This window comes from Plodia interpunctella, chromosome 30, assembly GCF_027563975.2.
Source record: "Plodia interpunctella isolate USDA-ARS_2022_Savannah chromosome 30, ilPloInte3.2, whole genome shotgun sequence".
NCBI classification, from domain to species: Eukaryota; Metazoa; Arthropoda; class Insecta; order Lepidoptera; family Pyralidae; genus Plodia; species Plodia interpunctella.
The window spans coordinates 2930037-2953014 of NC_071323.1; the positions used below are offsets into that span (position 1 = coordinate 2930037).

At 35.7% G+C, this 22978-nt stretch overlaps 1 protein-coding gene across 2 annotated transcripts in view; it reads left to right on the plus strand.

Annotated features, from left to right (window-relative positions):
- Positions 1-57: 57 nt before the first annotated feature.
- The window catches only part of Gbs-70E (Glycogen binding subunit 70E), a 28452-nt gene continuing 5531 nt past the window's right edge, over positions 58-22978 (plus strand). The window contains exons 1-3 of one of the 2 annotated variants that reach the window (XM_053767213.1): positions 58-303; positions 1264-1288; positions 11816-11862. The gene's annotated coding sequence lies outside the window, so the exon portion shown is untranslated. The remainder of the gene's footprint in view (positions 304-1263; positions 1289-11815; positions 11863-22978) is intronic. The other variant, XM_053767214.1, reaches the window with a different exon arrangement.

Sequence of the window (22978 nt, forward strand, 5' to 3'; positions counted from 1 at the left end):
ATTTTATTGATACACGTAACACAAAAATAACAGAAGAAAATATTCAGTGCAGTAACAACGTCGTAAGGGAATGGTTGTGTTATACTGCACTATAGTTTTATAAGTATGTAGGTAGATAGTTTGTGTAGATTTTTATTTTAATTATAATAAAAATATATAATACACCTTATTTACCGTGTCCAAATAATTCTAAGTGTAATTACTTTAATGCTACTATTAATGTGTAGGTAGTATAAAAATAAAAAATCCTTTTTATAAGTCTTTCCTATGTGAAACAACTTCTGAAAATACATCGAAACGAAGGTAAGTCAGTCTTTTTTGTGTTTTTGGTCAGTCAGTCAGTCTTATGTCAATGTTATACCCGGCTTACATACCTACTACCTATCAGATGCTGACAACTTTTATTTACCGCAATGAAAGAAAACCCATTGAGCCAGAGCCGGCATTGCTGACGTTAAAGGTTTTCTTAATTAAAACTTAACTATTTTTGAGATCTGAGGATTAACATTTTCCTTCTATCACACCGTATCTTTTTTAGGATTCCGTAGGTAGGTACTTCAAAAGGACCACTTTGGACTAGGTCCAAGTGAACCGATATAGGGTCTCTTCGTTGTCCATTTGACAAAAACTCAAAAACCTTTTTCTCAAGAACATGTTTGGTATCAAGTTGAAATGTATACTTATCAAATACTCGAAAAATTTAATCGCGATTACATGTTTATAACCATTTACCTGTGTAAATACCTACTCGAGATAAAAAAAAATGGCGATTAAGGTGATAGGTACATAACTGCACTCTAGCGCCACCATCGCATTTTTACCAATTTCTTTTGTTTATTAGCGAAAAATAAAAAACATCCTTTTTCCATTACACAATATAGTCACAATCTACTAAACCGAAAGCGGTGGCCACCAGAATCTTCATAGTAGGTGGGGGATGAAAATTTCTATGAAAATCATGTTTGTTTTCAAATTCACGCGGGCGTAGACGGGGGCAAAAACTAGTTACATATAAATGAAAAAAATCCGAATATGTAAAAGCTAATTACACAGAACTGCGAGATTTACTAGCGTTGATTTATTTTTTCATTCTGGTAATCTCAAACGGTGTGACTGCATTCCAATCCATTCCAAAATTTTCTTATGCAATTATAGATTTTAAAGACTGCGCAATAAGTGTCATTGTGTCTTGCAGTTGTCATAATTTTATTACCGGATTAGAATTGTCATTTCAATAAACTTTTTTTTTTCTTGTTTTTACAGATCTTGTCTATTACTGATATTATTGGTAAGTGCGTTTAATTTTCTCTTCAGGTGTACAGATTCTCCTTAGAGGAGTACTGCAAAGAAGACATTAAAACTAGTGTTGGCAATTTTAAACAGGTTTATTGCCTAACCTTTACAATTTAAGTGTCATATCGCACTGCAACGCCACCGATAGTTAATATAATTCACACTGTCCTTGGAGCGATAAAAGTCAGCCGATAAAAGAAGTTCTCGATAATAGGACGTCTTGCACAGCAGAAGAAACCCCTGTACACGGGGTAACACATAAAATAATACAATTCCTCTAAATAGCTAATAGAATCAGCAATTAGTTATTTATTTTTACAAGGAAGAAAGCAATTCGAAATGGAGTCGGAACTGAAAATCCTAGGAATGTAATGCCATGAAGTTAGCCACCTTCCGTCAAGTTCCGTCATTCATTCAATAGCTTCATTCGGTCGCTGTGAGAGCATTAGCAGAACGTAGCAACTAGCATTTACCAAGAAAGTGGATAAAGAATAATAAAATTATTATTAATTTTAGGGAAGTATTGGTAACGAACCGTTACATACCCCCCCTTTTTAGATTAGGATTTTACTTACAAAATCCACTTACTGTAATAAGTACTAGGTTAATTTGAATACTTTTACGTACCATATGCCTAAGTTTTGACCTGACATGTCTTCAAGTTCATAAACAAGTTTGGATTTTTTTTCCTATAATTCGGCATTTTAAGAATTTTGGAGCGAACTTTCTTGAAAAACGTTTATCCTTATCACTTTGATAAAACGTTCGCTTCCAAATAAAATCACCTACATTAAATTAATGTTTCTGCGTCTTAAATTATATGTGGTACTATTCCTAGAGTGTGATTTTATTAGAGACAACTGAACTTTGTCATATATCTTGTGTAAAACGCCTAAATTTTCCACATAACCATCTCTAGGAGTGAATACAATTTCATTTTCTATATCAGTATCAACGTAATGAGAGCCACAGCTGACAAGTTCTCTTCCGTAAACTAGAAAAGAAGGTGAAAATCCAGTCACTTCATTAACAGCGCTATTCAGTGCAAATTATATCTTAGGAATGTTAATATCCCAGACCCTATGATCATTATCAAAGAAGGTAGATATACGAGTAGAAGGTAGATTTTAGGGAAGTATTGGTAACGAACCGTTACAGGGGATATGTACACATAGTTTTTATTTTTGTTGATCAATTTTTACACAAAGCAGCACAATGGAATGGAATGGAAACAAAAAGCAGCCAGTATTTTTGAAAAATATGTCTTCTGAACCTGACCCGAAATTCAAACCACGCGCTTATGGTTTTACGAGGGATTTTGGGACACGTTTAGAATAACCGTTTGTGAGATGTTTGAGGCGGGTAAATCTCCGAAACTACCGAACCGATTTCAAAAATTCTATCACCATTAGAAAGCTACATTATCCAAGATTGTTATAGTCTATATTTTATCTCAAAATTCCCACGGGAGCGAAGCCCCGGGCAACATCTAGTGACACTATAAATAAAAATTATCGTATTACTACGAAGACTTTGCATACCTAGGTATTCTATATTGAGGTAGGTGCGATCAGCTGCACGTCGCTGTATTATCGATGGTTTGATCATCGATAATTTCAATCGAATAAGGCCATACCTATGCGATAGGCCTCTCGACAGTTATTGATAGATGTTCTGGAGCAATAAAATTGATAAAGTACAATGTTATCGATAATATCGAACGGCAATAATGCACTAGTGCAGTGTAATTATGTGAATATGATGGAATGTACATGAATAGGATAATATTTGAGGAATTAAACATATACTGACTGAGGGAAAAATATATATATATATATATACGGCTAATTGCCCTCAATTAGCCGCAATAAACTCTTCTTATGCGTTTACGGAATATTGTAACAGATGACAAATTACGAAGAGGGGGAGGTGAATTGTTCCAGATTTTAGCTGCGGCACACTTGAAACTTCCTTTAAAAGATACGCTATCGGTATTATCAAGTGATATCTAATATTACTGATCAATTTTTGTCAAACTATCGACAGTGTATCGAAATGCTATTAGATAGTTGACTATCGAACAGTTAACACTAATGTCCAATTACCAAGCGTGGAATTGTATACCCCGTGGGCGAAGTGCGGGTTAACATTTAACTTGAAAGAAAGAAGAATGAAAGAAAAAACGTTTATTTGCTCAAACATATTAGTACATACAGCACAGTACAAATAAAAACAAATGTAATGCTTGAGACAAAACGTTCTCCGCTCAGCATTAGTCGTGGTGTGAGCCGCGGCGCTAGTCTTCCGCAGATGCCATAAATAAAACAAACAAAAAAAAAAGTTTAAAATAAAATAAAAATAAAGTAAAACTTAATATTAATACTACAGGAAACTTACGAATATTGGTATATATTGAATTAAGTATGTTCTCTATTGCAATAAGTATGTATGCAGTTATAAATGTATATAATGTATGTATCGGTATAAGTATATAATATATATTTATGTACTGCTTTATCAGTGTTCAGGCTGCGTTATTAAGACTTTTGGATATGCAATATATGCTCTTTAACTTTGTTGTTCTGAAGGTTTTAATATTTCACTTCTCACTATCGAATCGATTCGGAACACAGACACAGCGAACCAATCACATTGCGCCATTGTGACGCAACGACAACCACACTGCAATGCCATTGGTGCGCTGCGTCACAAATAGAATCGATTCGAAGTGAAAATGCAATCGCGCACTTCGCCCTCTGTAATAGGGGTGAGTTTGCAATGAATTTGGGTAGGTTGATGTGCTGTCGAATGTACGTCCCGTCCTCAATACTTATCACAAGTCGTTCCATGCCTACGTTACACACAATGTATATATATATATTTATTATTTATTTTCAATTAAGTATCGCATAAAAAAAATCTTATCTGATGTTTTATTAAAAGCAAAATTTATGGTACATTGACACCAAGATAATATATTTAATTGTAAACATGGATTTATTTAAAGTTCCCAATAAAATAATTATGATGATAACTTATAAAATGTCAATTGCTAAATCATACGTAAAATTTCAATTGTTTTTTTTTTTTGTGTTATGCCTCCACCGTTCGCCAAAACGATGATTTTGCCAAAATTGTACGTAAAATGCGCTTACGTAAATGTCAACGTCAAATTTTGACGTTTCAAACGGAAACATTTTTGATTTTCAAGTAATTTAATTTTGAACTTGTAATGCGACTTTGCTATTTACATCTCACCATCGATTCGTTTCGAAGTGAGACGCAGTTAACCAATCACAGCACGCCATTGTGACGCAACGACAACCACAACGCAATTTGATTGGTTCGCTGCGTCTCACTTCGAAACCATTTGATAGTGAGAAGTTAAATGCAAACCTCTATATCAAAAAACACAAGTTATATTTTAAACCACAAGAATTTATGCATATTCACTTAGCTTCGAGGACTCGTCATTGCCTCCTGTCATGGATGTCAAAGGACTCATAGCCTTGATAGCTTATAGGTGACAACAGCATTCTCAAAGAGGGTTAACGTCAAGCACCCGCTTGGAAAATTATTAAAAAAAATAAAATTTTATAAATAAATAAAAAGCTTTATTTCATGACCAAGTCTCATAAATTGATTAGTAACTATTATCTAAAGTGTGCTTACTTTTTGTACGTGTAGTGTTAGTAAACATAAATTAAAAATTCAAATACAAACTGTGCCTTAGGGGCCCGTGGCAGTGTGACAAGTAGCGGTGGTGGTTAAGACGCCCGCCTGTGGTTCGAAAGGTCCCAGGTTCGAATCCTACTCGTGCCACACGAGTTTGTATACCAATCTGACTCATGTGTGATAGTTTTCATCGACCACCACTTGCTTACGGTTAAGGGGAACATCGTGAACTTGCACACCGGTTGACAGTTTAGTTCACTAGTGTGTATGCGACTATCTGCCACTAGATGGCGGTAAGTAGTCGTAAAAGTCATGTCAGCAGCGTTGAAAATTACACGTAAATATCATAAATGCTGTAGTCTCTCCCTAACAATACTGTGTTTTTCAAACAATCATGACCATTCTAATTTGATGTTGCAATGGCAAAAAAAAAATACAGTGTTTACCTTATATTGCTTTATCTTTATGCTCCGGCAATAGCGACCAATTTGCAATTAATTTGGATAGGCTGATGTGCTGTTGACTGTACGTACGTAAATCCCTATAACGTGATTAAGGAACACATGAAAACATGCACGTTTCAAACGGGATCTAAAAACGTGACTACCTACTTGTACATAATCTGTAGCTGTCAAATGTTTCGAATTGTCAATCGGCGATTCAAAATTGGAATTCGAAATTTAAAAAGCGATCACGCTGTCTGCTCGTGGTTGACGCCATGTCGACGCGTGTGCGATGTGTGCAATCGACTATACATATATATTCAATTCTAAATATACGATTTTATCTCTCTGTGTACCTAACACAAGTTACGTTTCGTCTCGTTAAATATATTTTTTTGAAGGAAATAGGAATTGGAGGCGTGGTGTAGATGCGAAAGTAAAAATGGCACAGGAAATATTTTTGGCGCGAAGATTGTATAAAAAAATATTGGTGAAAAAATCTATGTGATGAAAGATTTAGTTGACATATTGGTACAGAATATTCAAGGCTCTTAAATATCAAAGTAGCTCAAAATTCCTTGGGCGAGAATCTTTGATCGCCGTTTGCGTTTTCTCGGAGATTCGATTTATTATTTTGGTAAACAATCATACTTGAAAATATTATTTTATTAAATTGTCGCGATTGTGCGCTAGGTCAAGGGCTATCGTGCGGATTGGATGAAAATAAAATTGTTTATGGTCAGTCAATTAAAAAAATGTAGGTTAATATGAAACATTATGAGATATATTATAAAAATCATTCGAATTATTTTTTTCAATATTTTTACCGGCCAGTAACAATTTACGAATATTACGATAAAAAGCGGTCAAGTGCGAGTCGGACTCGCCCATTAAGGGTTCCGTAGCAGCAAGTAACATAACATAAAAGTTCTCTATCGATTTTTATATATTTGCGTTGATTGAGTGAAAGGTAAATTGAGGTTTACGATTTATGACTTATAAAAAAAAAAGTGGTTCGGTGGAAGTTTACATAGGTAGTACAATGTACTTCATATATTTTTTGGAGTTTTATCATTCTCCTATTTTAGAAGTTTAAGGGGGGGAAAGGTACACACACATTTTACCACTTTGGAAAAGTCTCTCGCGGAAACTGTTAAATTTAGAAAAAAATAATAATATTAGGAACCTTCTCTTTAAAGACCTATCCATAGAAACCCCCCCCCCCCACACGTATTGGTTTAATAAAAAAATGTTGAGATTTATTATTTATTTTTGTGTAAAATCTCGGTTCAATCTGTGAATAAATGAATACATCAACTTACCAAGATTCACACGTCTAGTTCTTATAGTTTCGGAAATAAGTGGCTGTGACATACGGACGGACAGACAGACAGACATGAATCTATAAGGGTTCCGTTTTTTCCATTTGGCTACGGAACCCTAATAAAAGATCAACACACGAGGAATAACGGCATACATTACAAATTAATTTTGTCTTGCTCAGCTAGATGGAATTGAGTGTTTTTTTTAACGGTCGGTCTTTTATTCTTCAAAGCTGTCAAAAAACTCCAGACAGTCGAATTGACATTACGCCGCCATAATATCAATATTAACAATTCCAGGAATAGTATATACACAATATGCATACAAGGATATTTGACGATATTATTTGAGCAAACACATGTTGACAATTTTGTTTGTCATTATAGTTAGGATTGGACCGAGATTTCATATTATTTTCTGACACTTCGTAATTGTTTTGCTAATTCGTTTCTGCAGGCTTACTCTCGTAATCAATCTCAGTTCAGTGTCAATGCAATTCGAATCAAAATTTTGTTTGTTACTCTTGAAGTCATTACTATTGCGATTGTATTGTCATTGGGATTGTGTCGTAATTGTCGATTCCACTGTACGTCAACATGACATCAACCTGTCAGAACGAATGAATGAACGAAAACTTTAATAAAAATTATAAAATTTAAAATTTTTTTAATGAAAACTATTTATATTCAGAGGTACTTTTAACAACATTCGCTGCAATAACTATAGATACTATATCATTATAAAGAGGTAAGCGTTTGTTTGTGCTACGAAACTATCGAACCGATTTCAAAAATTCTTTCACCATTAAAAAGGTACATTATCAAAGATTCCTAAACACTATATTTTATCTGAAAATTCTCACGGGAGCGATGCGGCCGAGGTCTTTACAAGGATAAAAATCAACAAGGTGCGCCCCGAGGCTTTGTTTTTGTGAGAAATTTGGGATGAATAACGTACGCTAAGTGCTATTCCGGCATATATTCTATCTGTGTACCAAATGTCATTGAAATCGATAGATTTTTCGTGATTGAGTGCCAAACATTCTTCTTGTTCATAGTCGTATTGTCATGGCCGAGGGTAGTGGTCATTACGTGGAATGAAACACACACACAACAACTTTCTTGGCATTTTTAATGGAGTGGTTCGCCATTGCCTTCTCCATTTCACACACTCAAGTGAATAAGAATCAACCAGTGTGCAGGTTTCCTCGCGATGTTCTCCTTCACAGGAAGCAAGTGGTGGTCGATGAAAACTACTATACATGAGTCAGATTGGTATACGAACTCATGTGGCACGAGTAGGATTCGAACCTGGGACCTTTCGATCCACAGGCGGGCGTCTTAACCATTACACCACCACCGCTTCTTTCTTACACAACTCAAACATAATAACACGTGTAGAATATAACCTGGAATAACACATAGGGTACTTTTTATTAAGTAAATTAGTACAAAATTCCCACGGGAGCGAAGCCCCGGGGCGCAGCCAGTTGTTGTCGCCACTGACGTCGCTGCCGGTTGTTTTACCGACAACACGTGACACATCGATTTGAAGAGTGTTGGTTGCTGGTGGAGGTTGTTAATGCTTGAAAAAATTGGATGCATTCTGATCGGTCGGGGTTGGTAATATTGAACTGGTAAAATCTCTGTATTTCTTACAATCAATTCAGTGTGATTAAAATTCAAATTTAAAAAATTTTGTGCAGATTTTTATATTTTGTGCATTACCCTTAATCAATTTATTGAGACAATTATTTATAATGAATAAAGATATATATGTATATTCTGTATATTACATAGTAAAGGAATAACATTAAGTGTAATGGTTTATTGTGGGATATAAGTAAAATGGCTATTTTATGTGTATGTGTTTCATTTGGTAATATTAAGCGTTCTATCATAGTTGAACTTTTCCTGTCGCCTTCTCAAATGCGATTATAAATAAATATATCCGACATTGACCTTAATAAATTGTTATCTTTAAATAAGTTTCATTGAAGGAACGCAAACCTTGACACACATACGAAACGTAAACATACATACGGAAAGACAAAAATACAAGCCTACAGGAGTTTCTTTTCATGTTGATTTGAAAGAAAGATAATCTATTTATTTTATATATATATATATATTATCTTTCTTTCAAATCAACATGAAAAGAAACTCCTGTTATATATATATATGCATCAATTCTCATTCTAGGGCGAGTTGCAAAATCTCTACTTTCTCTCATTTTCGCGTGCTTCGAAGCGTGGTGGCTGTGACGTCGCGAATCCCTTGATAAATCTTAAAATTATAAGATTCGGCTTTTTAACAGCCGGCCATACGACATCAGAGGGAAGAATGGTCCTATTTTAGGGCGGCACCGCACGCCATCCTCCTTTTCCAAGGCACCAGTAGTGCATACATTGAAATGGATTGTTATAGTAGCAAATAAAGACTTAAACATACCGCTGCGACCTCTTGGCTAGCAACATTGAATGTTTATCAACCAATCATGACCAATATATGACCGACCTCGGTGGCGCAGTGGTAAAGTTCTTGCCACTGAACCGAGAGGTCTCGGCTTCGATCCCCGGTCGGGTCATGATGGAAAATGACCTTTTTCTGATTGACCCGGGTCTTGGATGTTCATCTATATATGTATTTGTTATAAAATATAGTATCGTTGAGTTAGTATCCCATGACACAAGTCTCGAACTTACTTTGGGGCCAGCTCAATCTGTGTGATTTGTCCTAATATATTTATTATTATTTATATCTTGTATTGCAATGGCTAAAAAAGTTATTCATTAAAAAAAAAAACCGTTTATACACAATCACAATTACTCTATCCTATCTTATCCAAACTAATATTCCGAACAAACGAAGCTACCAAGGAAGGTCTACAAATCAACTTAAGGCAAAAACAAATTTCTCTTTTAAATTTCATCAAAGTCGGACCAACGGTTCGAAAGTTATCGCGTTACAAACATCTGGATCTGTCGTGGGGCAACAAAATCGGTTAAGCCGTTTTTGATATATATATTCACAATTATTCAGTAAAAACTCATTATTATATTTATAAATGCAAAAACCTTCTGTTCACTACAAACACCAATCTTCTTGAACTTTTGGATCACGAAAAATAAATGTTAATAAATGAAATTTCGCGCGGGCGAAGCCGCGGGCGAAAGCTAGTTACATATTAAAGTCTAATGTGGATATGATGTGTCTAAATATAGGATTCAAAGCGCCAGGAGGGCTGCGGTCATATCACCTTGGCTGCTGTGACTGTCACGAAGCGTCTGTTGTGGTCTTCTATGCCAGATCGTGTGTCAATAACTACTGTTTACTTTTATATTACAACTAGCTTTTGTTCGCGCCTTCGCCCGCGTGTTTTTCATAGTAAAATCTCGGTCATTCTTTAAGAATTGTGATGATCATAGTGTGTTTACCAATTTTCAGCTTTTTGTTTTGAAATTTTCATTAAATTCCTTACGATCTTTCACCCCCTTTTTGAAGGGGTTGAGGGTAAATTTTCAGAAAAATCTGAAACACGCATTCGTTAATTTGTCGTAAACAACCAAAATCCAAATTTTCAAGTCACTAACTTCAACGGTGTAAAACTTTCATATAAAAGTTTTTCACCTCTCACCCCCTTCGGGGTAGAATTTCCGAGGATCCTCTCTTAGTGCTCATCTACACTCCCCAGGGAACCTACATGCCAAATTTCAGCCTCCTACGCCCAGTAGTTTTGGCTGTTCGTTGTCTGTCAGTCATTCAGTCACTCAGTAACGGAAGAGTTTTATATTATTGATTAACGATTGATTTCGTAGTCGAGATTTGAATCCGTTGTGTCTACAGCGCTGGGCGAGCGAGACATGCCATGGTTTGGGGAGAAGTTCTCTTGAAAATGAGCATTAGATACATAGTAAATTCGAAAGTATGTTTGTTTGTTACCTTCTCACGCTCAATCTACTGTACCAATCTTTTTGAAATTATGCATACATGTAGTTTGAAGTATAGAGAAGGACATAGGGTACTTTTTATCCCGGAAAAATAACTGTTCCCGTCGGAAATTACGTCGGCAAAAAGCTAGTATTTACTAATATATATTTACTAGCCGCGCCCTGGGCCTTCGCTCCCATGGGAATATCGGGATAAAAAGTACCTTCGTTTAACTTAACACTTAAAAATCTGAAAGTGTTAGTTTTCTCATCTGCACTCGAATAATAAAGCAGCTAACTACTATTTAAATTGTGTATTTTCAACGTGACCCTAATTACCAAAAACAGGACGGGACGTAAATTGTTTTTACAAGATTTTATTCAGTTTCACTTGTCCCGTTTTGAGTGATCAAATTTTACAAGTTCTCCCACTTCCAGTTGAGCTACAGAGTTGAAATTTCCCACGTCGCTTCAGTATCAATGACAATGCATTATTATGATAAGCATGACTTGATGGTGCAGCCCAGATCGGCACCAAATGGGGGAACTCCTCAACCGTTTACAGCACGACATGGGCTTTTTGTCAGGCGTTAAATGTCATAATATCAATAAAAGCTTGTGTCACAAAAGACATTTTTGTAAAAAAAACTTGTTAATTTTTAATATCGATGGTACGGAACCCTTATTCTCCTTATTCGTATGTCTGTAAAATAGCACAATCAGCCTATATATTAGATATCAGGGGATGAAAACAGTAATCTATTGTGGGTTTATGTCATTCCAGATAACAAATGATTATTGATTGATTGCCTATTGTTTGGAATTTTTTTGACGGCCTCCGTGGCCTAATGGTCATCACTTCACACTGGAGGTCCCGGGTTCGAGCCCCGGTCAGGTCAACATGGAAAATGATCTTTTTCAGATTGATCCGGGTCTTGGATGTTTATCTATATATACGTTCAATGTATTCAACTAATCTTCTTAAAATTTTGCACTCATATAGTTTAAAGTACGGAGAAGGACATACGATAACTTTCATCCCGGAAAAATAACTGCTCCCGTAGGAAGTCACGCGGGCGAAGCCGCGGGCAAAAGCTAGTATTAATATTATATAATTACCTACATAATATTATAAATTCTCTCTTTTTTACAGATAATGTACTGAACTGAAGAATAAACACTAAAGAAGAACATTTTAAGGTAATTTAAAGGTCTTATAGTATACTTTTTAAATAATTTGAGTATGCTTGACGTCAATCCAGCCCATTGATCGGATTCGGGTCAATCCAGCCCGTTGATACAGTCCTTCAAAAACGAATTTACTACTCTAAAGTCTTTATTAAACTATGCCTTCAAAATAAACAAACTATCTGAAATATTAATAAAATACTACACCTACCCCCAACACAGATTGTTATTCGCTAGCGGCCAGTCTCGGCTTCGCTCGGTAAAAACATAATAAATTATACCATCATCAGGAATCACTCTATATATTGGTGAAAACCGCATGAAAATCCGTGCAGTAGTTTTTGAGTTTATGGCGAACAGACAGACGGACTTTGTTTTATAATATGTAAGTAAGTATAAATTAGGGTAGTGTAAATATCCTTGTCTTTGTTGAAATTTTAAGGTGGGTGATCGTAATGAACAAAAATTCACCCATTCATTCATACACCAACCCGTAAACTAGTTGGGTACGCGCCGGATAGTTTGGGAAGAAACCGCAAACAAATATTGGACGTAAATCCATCTCTGATTTTGTCTGATGCCCAGCTAAGACGAGGTCAAGGACACCAAATTCATAAAACGCCCATTTATCAATTTATGAACTTTTAACAAAATATCCGCAAGTTGTTTCGACAATTGACGACTTCGGTGGCGCAGTGGTAAAGTTCTTACCACTGAACCGAGAAGTCCCGGGTTCGATCCCCGGTCGGGTCATGATGGAAAATGATCTTTTTCTGATTGGCCCGGGTCTTGGATGTTTATTTATATATGTATTTGTTATAAAATATAGTATCGTTCAGTTAGTATCATAACACAAGTCTCGAACTTACTTTGGGGCTAGCTCAATCTGTGTGATTTGTCCCAATATATTTATTTATTTATAATTAAGATTAAGCCGACACGCCATCATCACATTTTATCCGTACTAATATTATAAATGCGAAAGTCTATTTGGCTATCTGTTTCGCTTTCACGGCTAAATCTTTGGACCGATTATGATGAAATTTAGTATGCTTGTAGTTAAAGACCACCGTTCAAATATAGGCTACCTTTTTTTCAAGAATCAACCCCCAAATTACTATGAAGGGGGTGAAAGTTTAGTGTATGAAAATCATGACTTGCGTTCGCAGAGAAGTCACGCGGGCGTAGCCGCGGGAAAAAGCTAGTTATTTCTAAAGAACGTCATTAGTAAATAAAGAGTTGTTCGTTGGGACCTGATCCTGGGCTCACCATCATTTCATGCTTATAAAAATAATGCATTGTCATGGAAACTGAAGCGACAAGTTTAGGACAAATGGAAGTAGGAGAAATCTAACTTGCAAGATTTGATTACGTATCTATATATTTAGTTCACTAAGCTTTATTAAAGTTATGGCTTAGTAAACTGAATATAGACTAACTTATATTGCGATAGTTAGTGTAAGGTGTGTAAGGTTAAGCTGTACACGACTCAGTGTAGGTTATCAGTTATTAGAACGATAAGTGATGCGGGGTCGTAATGTTATCATAGCCATACCGTGACCGCGTGAATCATACGCGCCAGACGGCGTTAAGCTATCGCCATCGCGACCATGATGGTGTATGATGGGTTTGCGAGCGAAAATCTATACTTCTATACTATTATTATAAAGAGGTAAGCGTTTGTGAGTTTGTATGTTTGAGGTGGGTAATCTCCGAAACTACCGAACCGATTGCCAAAATTCTTTCACCATTAGAAAGGTGCGTTATCCAAGATTGCTATAGGCTATTTTGTCTCAAAATTCCCAAAAAAATTTGAATTTTGAGACAAAAATAACATCTAGTCTTTTATATATCTTCTTGAAATTTTGCACACCGAAGAGCGTGAAGAGGTAACAAACAAATTTACTTTCGCATTTATAATATTAATTAGGATTAATTATCAAACTTAAGACTTGAATGTGGTACACATAGAAAATCATTACAAAGTTGATTGATAGTTAAAAGGCTCTAAAAACAAGCTAATTAAATATTTTCATAATCGGTACATGCAACGAACGACTTGCCTACTTACAGCATGGCCCGAAAGTGTTGCCATAATGAAATATTTTTACTAAGGCCAAAGTTAATCATAATATGCAAACGTAATTTGCGGAAATTCTCATTCTCATTTAACCTTTTGTTTGAACTAATCAACATTTATTGCCAAAAAACTCTTCACATTTATCGCTTTGTTTGACCGAATGAAAATTTATTGCCAAAAAATTTTTGCCAACAAAACAATCACAAGCAAGAAAACAAAAATATTGTTTTTGTATAGATATTTTATGTTATGTTGAATTCGTTTGAGTTTGTAGAGTGACAAAACAGAGATGGAATATAATACAATGGTTACCTTTTAAATATTTTTCAATTTGAAAACAAAACACTAATGAGTGCGGCAATTTTTTTTTGTATATAAAAATACTCGTGCGTAATCGCAATAATTATATTTTTAAATAGTTTTGAACGCGACTGCTTTGTAAGAATACGAGATTGAATCTCAAAATTATCACTGATCTCAATTCATCAAGCCCAGACAAGAAAAATTTTAATTTTTTTATTATACACCAGCTTTTGCCCGCTTTAATTTTCCAGGATGAAATGTACCCTATGTGCTTCTCCATACTTCAAACTACATGTATGCCAAATTTCAAGAAGATTGGTTGAGTAGATAGAGCGTAAAGTGGTAACAAACAAACTTTCGCATTTATACGGTTTAAATAATATTAGGATTTGTGTGTAAATGGAAAATCTATATAATCCCTATACCATCGGTTTAAAATTCATGGGCAGTAATTTTATTGTGCGATTTCGGGCCAAGATTTTTCGGGCCACATCGTAAATATCGAAGAAATAGTGAAAAAAAATCTCAAACACACGGTTGGTAGCGTAAACTGGAATCACGCTAGCGTACAAAAAACGACACGAAAAGTAAGATAATTACTGTGAAAATTATGAAAAAAATAAATATGACACGTGATTTAAATGAGAATAATTTAAAAATTTTAGTTATACTAACTGCGCCCCGTGGCTTCGCTCCCGTGGGAATTTTTAGATAAATATAGCCTATAGCAATCTTGGATAATGTACCTTTTTAATTGTGAAAGAATTTTTGAAATCGGTTCGGTAGTTTTGGAGATTACCCGCCTCAAACATACAAACTCACAAACGCTTACCTCTTTATAATAATACTTATATAGTATAGATAAAAAGAAGGCCCCTTGTCGCGTCTGTTTGTCTGTCTATCTGTACGCAATAAACTCAAAAATAGATGGATTTATATACGATTTTCACCAATAGATAGTGTGAGTCGTGACGAAGTTTTACGTATATAATTTATTATGTTTTACCCGAGCGAAGCCGGAACGAGTCGCTAGTGAGAAATAAAAATACAAAAATCGTCTATCTGATGGCGCAATGGTAAAGAGCTTGCTTCTGAACCGAGAAGTCCCGGGTTCGATCCCCGGTCGGGTCATGATGGAAAATGATCTTTTTCTGATTGGCCCGCGTCTTGGATGTTTATCTATATATGTATTTGTTATAAAATATAGTATCGTTGAGTTAGTATCTCATAACACAAGTCTCGAACTTACTTTGGGGCTAGCTCAATCTGTGTGATTTGTACTAATATATTTATAATTTTATCATTACTAGCAACTCGTCCCAGCTTCGCTCGGGTAAAAACACTAATTTCCATCAAGATATGATGCACTAATGCTAATAATATGGTCTCATACTAGGAGTAGGCAAAATTTTAAATCGGATTATTCTTTACAAGTCCAAATTTATGGAGCCGTGGGAACAGGAAGTGAAAAAAGTGAACATATGAAACGGTGGTGGTGTAATGGTTAAGACGCCCGCCTGTGCATGAAAGGTCCCAGGTTCGAATCCTACTCGTGCCACACGAGTTTGTATACCAATCTGACTCATGTATAGTAGTTTTCATAGACCACCACTTGCTTCCGGTGAAGGAGAACATCGTGAGGAAACCTGCACACTGGTTGATTATTATTAACTTGTGTGTGAAATGGAGAAGGCAATGGCCATCCACTCCATTAATAATGCCAAGAAAGTTGTTGTGTGTGTTTCATTCCACGTAATGACCACGACCCTCAGCCATGAGGAATACGACTATGAAGAAGGGAACAAGAACATAATTAGTGTAGAATAAAATCAATTATGTCAAAAAATGGATTTATTCAAATGTTTATATACAAAAATAATTTAACACACATAACAAAAGCGGTCAAAACATTAACAAGTCGTTCCGTACCTATATACCGGCAAAATTTCAAATCCGCATTTTTTTTTTACAAAAAAAAAAACTAAAAAAAGATTTAACAAACAAAATCAAAATACAATTATTTTCGATTTATACTTCAGGATTCGAACCATCAACAGTAAGAACGTGAATTCAATGGTGTTCACCGCTGAGCTGTCTACTCGTGTCTTTAGTTGACGAAATTTTGAATGGGATTATTCGTTATTTCTTTTCACCCTCATTTAACTACCGTAAAGGTCGAATTTTTAGAAATCCTGAAACACGGGTTTCATTATTTTTGTTGCATAGCCAAGCCAAATTTGTGCCAAGTTTCAAGTTGATCAGTAAAGATTTTCGTTATTTTTCATACAAACTTTACCCCCAATTTTAACCCCTTTAGGGGTTGAATTTCGAAAATTCCTTTCTTATCTGAGTACTACGTAATAACCTACTAGCTACTGCCCAAATTTCGCGTTTATAATTGTTCTTTATATATAAATATATATATATATATAAAGATTATATCCTTGACAATGATAAGCGAGCAATCACCTCTTCGAGATATGATGAATTAATTATTTTGTATACCATTTTAAAATTGGGAAAGTATCATTATAATCTTATCCTACGAAATCGTAATCCTATCTAATATTATAAATGCGAAAGTAAGTTTGTTTGTTTGTTCAAAATTATACATAAATGTATATTTAAAAACGGTAAGCCCTTCTGGCATGATGGGGACCAACACTGTTTGAATGAGTTTCTTTCGGCATTTCTTCTCAGCAGTGGTCGTTCCGAAATGCTAGTAGTTTGTAGCTTTGGTAAACATCATTTAATTTAGAATATGACGTGAAAAAGTGCCTGTGAAGGCCTAATTTCTGAATAAATGATTTGATTTAGATTTAGATTTTGATTTTGTTACCTCTTCACGCTCTATCTACTCCACCAATCTTCATGAAATTTTGCATACACGTAGTTTGAAGTATGGAGAAGGACATAGGGTACCTTTCATCCCTGAAAAATAACTGTTCCCGTGGGAAATTTACACAGGCGAAGCCGCGGGTAAAGCTAGTAACATTATAATCTAACTGCGCCCTAGGGCTTCGCTCCCGTGGGAATTTCGGGATAAAAGTACCTTACTTGTTATTCCAGGTTATTTTCTAGCCGTGTACCAAATTTCATAACAATCGGTCCAGTAGATAATGCGTGATTGAGTCCCAGCTTTGAGCGTAGTAGTGAGCATCGCGTGCCATCCCAAAAATATTGTTGCGCGCTGTTTAATAATAGAGATAATTTTTTTTTGATAACAATTCATGTATTTCGATTGTGATAAACACGTCTAGACGGTCTATGTAAAAATTAATGATAAAGTCTTGACTTTGACCTTGTTATTATTACGAGAAATAATTTTTATTTTATGGGTAAGCTCTCTTAAATATTTATTTCTTGATTTATTTTAAGTTTTTTTGTTTATTTGTTGTTGTGACGGTAACAGAAATCCTATTAATTGACCGAGCGAGCGATGCGAGCGTGGTCTTCAATTCAACTTGGGGCAAACATACATTTTTTGTATGTATGCATGTAATGCGATAACTTTCAAAACTTTCAAAGGAATTTTTAAGTCCGTTGAGCAACAAAATCGGTTAAGCCGTTATTGAAATATTCACAATTTTGTAAAAAATATTGTGTTCGCGTGGTCTAAGTTCGCGGCGAACAACTAGTATTATAAATGCGAAGGTTTGTGAAGATATGGTTTGCGAGGTATGTGTGTATGTTTGTTACTTTTTCACGCAAAATCTACTGGACGGATTGTTATGAAATTTGGTACACGGGTAGAATATAACCTGGAATAACACACTTTTTATCACACACAAGGTACTTTTTATCCCGAAATTTCCGCGGGAGCGAAGCCCCGGGACGCGGCGGTACATTAAACGTATGAAAATTTCAACTGTCTTAACTATCACGGTTTATGAGATACAACCTGATGACGTACGAACGGACAGCGTGGTCTTATATAAGGTCCCGTTTTAGCCCTAACAATTTTATATGTTAGACAAATTAAAAAAAAAGCCTCCGACTTTCAATATTCATTTCGCTACAACTTTTGAACGGCTGAACCGATTTTGATTATACACGCATCTAAGGACCACCGCATAAAAAATAGTTATCAAATAAAAAAAAAGCGCATCCAAACCGGTTCACCCATTGATGAGCTACGGTGCCATACAGACAGACAGACACACTTAGCGGTCAAACGTTTAACACCCCTCTTTTTGCGTCGGGGGTTAAAAACCATCACTATTAAGCCCCAGGGCAGTGGCTTTGCCCCCAAATGGACGATAGTGCTACTATACTAGACCTCGCCTTCATCTCATCAATAAATAATCACACAAATATGATAATTAACATGATAATAAATGTTCCAAGTAATTAGTTTTATAAATAAACATAAAGTTAAATCAGACAACACGTGTTGACAGTGTGGTTTACATAAGATTATGTATGATATATATATAAAAGTATATCTTTTATATATAATATAATCTTATGTTCTAGAATACATAGGTCGATGTGAAAACACGTTGTAATCTGCTGTAAAGATTGCTACTGTTATTCGTAAGAAAGTTGAAAAAAATATGTTTCGATATGAAAAAATATGTCACTACCGCTAATTATAAATTTTAAATTTAAACGGAAAAAGCTTTGTCGTGGTCATTACGTGAAATGAAACACACACACAACAACTTTCTTGGCATTATTAATGGAGTGGTTTGCCATTGTCTTCTCAATTTCACACACAAGTTGATAATAATCAACCAGTGTGCAAGTTTCCTCACGATGTTCTCCTTCACCGGAAGTAACTGGTGGTCGATGAAAACTACTTACTATACATGAGTCAGATTGGTATACAAACTCGTGTGGCACGAGTAGGATTCGAACCTGAGACCTTTCGATCCACAAGCGGGCGTCTTAACCATTAGGTACACCACAGCTTTTTTCCCTATGAAATATTAGTTTTTTTTAGGGTTATAGACAGGTGCGCAATGACGCAGTGGTTACCACGCTCGGCCTGTGATAGTGGAGGTTAAGACACTCTAACCATGGTCGGTCATTGGATGGGTGACCAGAATTATCTTGAGCTTCTCCGCGCTTCGGAAGCCACATAAAGCCGTTGGTCCCGGTTGTATTTGGGTGAATTTCACAAGCGTTTGAACGCGGTGTGTACCACTTTCATTATTAGTGTCCGAATTTTTTTTTTTTGAATATTTTTTTTTTAAAATTAAACATTTATAAAATTAACATTGTACCAGTACTTTGTTTATTTATAAAATAGAATAATTAAATTGATTACTGTGTACGGTGCAATTTAATAAACACCAATGGGAGCCCGCCGCGGCGGAGTTTAGAACGCTCGTGAAATTCACTTATTTGCAGTAGTTAACACGCGCCAATCCGCAATGGGCCCGCGTGGTGGGTCATGGCCCAAACTCATTATCTGTAAGGAACAGACGACAGTGACAAGGGTGTGTTCGTAATAACCAATATAATAATAAACAAAATCCGTTTGTTTACAACATAATTACACACGTCATTTATAAATAGTATAGTATAAATAAATTATCAGCTGATTCAGATATAATGCGTGATTTGGCTCCCATCGCGTTTTCACGTCGCATACTCTGCTGTGACGCCGTGAAGCCTCGAACCAGGTTAAAAATATAAAATTGTACAATATTTCACATTCGGCTGTGATTTTTCTATCCACCGCCAAACCTTCATTGGAGATGCTATTGTTTCCTGTCACCAACCGATGCCATGTAAGTCTCATACGACGATATAGAGTGGTGCTATTTTAGGGCGGAACCACACCACCAGCCATTGGCTCTCCCAATTTTACTACGTCACCGTCCCATCTCTCGGCCGGCCAGTTGCTTAACCCGCGTTATCGCGGATTCCCACGCTTAAAGACAATGTTTTCGGGTGAAATTCTTTACAGTCCACACGTAATCGTAAAATATACACACACGCGCCGATCACGCTAAAGTCGAATGCAATGGCTACTGTGACCAAAATATGTTTTTCAGCGCGGACATTCAGAAAAATTTTCTATGATATAAAATAATATGTCGACGAATAAAATATTAGTTTTATGTCCATCATAAGGATACATTTTTTTTGTCCATTAAGTGAAGTCAATACGAGACATTACTTTAGTTTTGTCCATTTTAAATTCATCACTTTTATTTAATAAATAATTTAGAGGCAAGCACATTACCAGTTCGCCACCGAGGTCGTCAAATGTATTTAAAAGTCGTGTCAGATGCCTTTAGGCCTGTTGAATAAAATCTGATACCAGTGCTAGTAATATCATACTCGAAAAAAACCATTATTACTTTTATTTATTAGTTATACATTGACTGCAAGTAAAATTTCCTAAAAATTAAACCTGTTTCGCTGAATAAAAATCGAAGCTTCGTTATTTTATTGTATTCAAATCATTTTTAGAAGTGAAGATTTGCGAATGAAGGGCATTCACAAATCTTCATTGCTAGTTTTTTTTTTCATATTGCCGATAGTTTTCCAAATTACAATCAAATAATAATAATCACCAATTACTCAGAATATTGTGAAACACATGCCAATGTCGAAATGATGAGCTGACATGTCAATCTCACAGTAATAAATAAATATATATATGTATTAGGACAAATCACACAGATTGAGCTAGCCCCAAAGTAAGTTCTAGACTTGTGCTATGTGATACTAACTCAACGATACTATATTTTATAACAAATACATATATAGATAAACATCCAAGACCCAGGCTAATCAGAAAATGATCATTCTCCATCATGACCCGGCCGGGGATCGAACCCGGGACCCCTCGGTTCAGAGGCAAGCACTTTACCACTGTACCACCGAGGTCGACTAAGTCATAGCGCGTTTCACATTGACATGTGTTACCGCCATGCCTGTTGCCGGTGGTGGCCATTTTATTTTCGTATGTAATGTATGTGGGAATGGTATGTATCCGAACGTATGATGAAAAAATGAAAGAGTTCAGTATGTATATTCGAACGCTGAGAGTGAGAGGACGGATGTTAGAGCGAGAGAGAAGACGTATGGCGACGAGGAGATTACTTTTAGATTATTTTAACTAAGACGTTACGATTAGGTCTTGCGAAAAATAAGCTGTATCTAAACGATTTCTGTGGTGAAAATACCAGATTTCAAGAGTTCAATTGTTTGACTGTTCCCCGATCCCACGTGTATACGTGTGATTTGTTCGTATATATATTTTTTTATCACTTTAAATAAGCTCATGCCTCTAGTCTAAAAATAAGCAATGTGAACATAATAATGAAGCGATATATTTAATTATTGCCATTTTATCATTGGATAGGTACTGGTGTCAACTGTGCTATCGCAGTAATGGCAACTCTTCCGCATAATATAATTATATAGTTTTAATGTCCTCACCGCTGGGCACTGGCCGTCCTAATTATCCGTTATAATATAAGGACGGCCAGTGCTCAGCATCTTTTATTTCAAACAATATATTGGCTCATACAAAGTATTGATAAACAGTGAAACTGCCACTACCACGACATACTCGCTGTATTCCCCGGCATAACAAGACTGACGCCAAAGTCAGCCCTGCCGAACTTACCTACGGCTACAAATTACGACTGCCAGGCGATTTTTTAAATTTAAATGCTGCAGTTAGTAACATTAATATTTAGGTTTGAACACATTATCTTCGACTACATTCAGTCCAAATTCAAATCATTTATTCAGAAATTAGACCTTCACAGGCACTTTTTCTCGTCAATATTTATAGTTATTTCTCACAAGCTACAAACTAGTGGCATTTCGGAACGACCACTACTGAGAAGAAATGCCGAAAGAAACTCATTTGAACAGTGTTGTATATATATATATATATCGATGTGAAACACAATTAACTTACATGAAAATATATGAGAAACGAGATGACCAGTTCCCTCTGGCAGCACCCGTTCACATATCGATCTGGCATGATAGGGACCAACACTGTTCATATATATATATATATAAATATATATATCGATGTGAAACACAATGAGACAACGAGATGACCAGTTCCCTCTGGCAGCACCCGTTCACGAGTTGACGCATGGGACAGCCATCGCGTAGCTCAACCATAATAGAGGGAACCTCAGGACCCGGCCCACGACATAGCAGCGGTTGATATGTTATATTACTGATAAAAAAATATACATAAATCTATATTTAAAAATGGTAAGCCCTTCTGGCATAATAGGGACCAACACTGTTTGAACGAGTTTCTTTCGGCATTTCTTCTCAGCAGTGGTCGTTCCGAAATGCTAGTAGTTTGTAGCTTTGGTAAACATCATTTAATTTAGAATATGACGTGAAAAAGTGCCTGTGAAGGCCTAATTTCTGAATAAATGATTTGATTTCGATATTGATTTCAATCTATGTATGCAAAATTTCAAGAAGTCTGGTTGAGTAGATAGAGCGTGAAGAGGCAACAAACCAAGTTACTTTCACATGTATAATATTAGGATTATAAATATTGATGGAACATAAATATAGCTTGAAATATTTGACATCAAGTCAAATCGGATTCATTTTCCAAATGTCAAAACCAAATATTTATATGGGGCATGTGTGTTGAAGTGACGTCACAAATGTTTGAGTCAAAAAGTTAACTAAGTTATACTTTAACGAGGCTCAAAAAAAAAGTAGGAATAAAATTGATCAATGTCATCAAATGTCATTTTAACATTTGATTATCGCGTTTCATTATGTGAATGCATT